This window comes from Lactuca serriola, chromosome 3, assembly GCF_051521515.1.
Source record: "Lactuca serriola cultivar US96UC23 chromosome 3, Lser_US96UC23_V15, whole genome shotgun sequence".
Taxonomy (NCBI): Eukaryota; Viridiplantae; Streptophyta; class Magnoliopsida; order Asterales; family Asteraceae; genus Lactuca; species Lactuca serriola.
In genome coordinates this window covers 245,504,213-245,505,771 of record NC_136410.1, presented here as the reverse complement: position 1 = coordinate 245,505,771, position 1,559 = coordinate 245,504,213, and the positions used below count along the sequence as shown (strand labels likewise).

The 1,559-nt window shown below is 47.8% G+C and overlaps 1 pseudogene; it reads right to left on the bottom strand.

Annotated features, from left to right (window-relative positions):
* Window positions 1–630: 630 nt before the first annotated feature.
* Window positions 631–749, bottom strand: LOC145096403 (5S ribosomal RNA; annotated as a pseudogene).
* Between the last annotated feature and the right edge of the window lie 810 nt (window positions 750–1,559).

Here is a 1,559-nt window from a genome sequence, read left to right as displayed (position 1 = left end):
TGGCTAATTCGACATCTGTTAAAGCTAGATAACCATAGTAATTATCTATAAACAGTTTGGTGTGAGCAAATCCGATTAAGAAATCTTCTTTGTTAGTCATCTGAAGCTTTGAGACATCAACTCCTTTTAAAATTCTTGCAACACATATCAGGTCATGAAGATTCATTAAAGGAAAGTCTGCAACCGAAAAATCAAATGCCACATTATTTGCTCAAACTGCATGATAGCGATAAATCTACAAGACACCAAGGACCATATCTCCTCCCTTTTTTGTAACATCCCCCTCTGGCACGTATCACAATATTGTCCGCTTTGGGCCACTTGGCATGAGAACTTCCCAGGGGGTCACCCATCCTGGTACTACTGCCGCCCGAGCACGCTTAACTGCAGAGTTCTTATGGGATCTACTGCCCTCACGACTTTAAAACGCGTTGTGATAGGGAAGGTATCCACACCCCTTATAAGGAATGCTTAGTTCTCCTTCCCAGCCGATGTGGGATCAGATCTAACCCACTTTCACCCCCCATTATAGGGTTCGACGTCCCCGTCGAACACATCGACCCGTGCCCTAGCTTTGATACCATTTGTAACATCCCCCTCTGGCACGTATCATAATATTGTCCGCTTTGGGCCACTCGGCATGAGAACTTCCCATGGGGTCACCCATCCTGGTACTACTCCCGCCCGAGCACGCTTAACTGCAGAGTTCTTATGGGATCCGGTGCATTAGTGCTGGTATGATCGCACCCCTTTTAAGGAATGCTTAGTTCTCCTTCCCAGCCGATGTGGGATCAGATATGTTACATTTTTCCAAGAACTGCATGGAATCGAATCTTTTCCCAAGTAAGGAGAACCGATTATATATAGGGAGGGCACCAGAGTAGGATCAGGGTTCTGTACAGCTGCCAGGGCTCGACAGTATATTCAGCACGGGTGTGCGGGTTTTCTGGTGTATGTGGTGGATACGCGAGACATGGATCAGATTTCAGTTTACGAGGTTCCCATAGTTAGGGAGTTTGCAGACGTGTTTCTGGAGGATTCTCCTGGGATACCTCTGGAGAGGCACGTCGAGTTTCGGATCGACTTGGTGCTTGGTGTAGCCCCTATCACCAAGGCGCCATATCGGTTTGCACTGCTAAAAATGCAGGAGCTATCGTCATAGCTGCAGGAACTGCTGGGCAAGCAGTTCATTCGAATTAGCAGTTCTCCATGGGGAGCACCGATCCTCTTCGTCATGAAGGACGGTTTCGCGCCGGATGTGCATTGATTATAGGGAGTTGAACAAGTTGACGGTGAAGAACCGTTATCCTCTCCCGAGGATAGATGACCTTTTTGATCAGTTGCAGGGTGCATCTTGGTTCTCCAAGATTGATTTGAGGTCGGGATATCATCAGGTCCGGGTCAGAGAGGAGGACGTGGAGAAGACCGCGTTTCAGAGTCGTTATGGTCATTATGAGTTTGTAGTGATGCCGTTTAGGCTCACCAACGTGCTGACAGTATTTATGGACCTGATGAATCGGGTCTGCAGAACGATGCTTGATCGCTCGGTCATCGTGTTT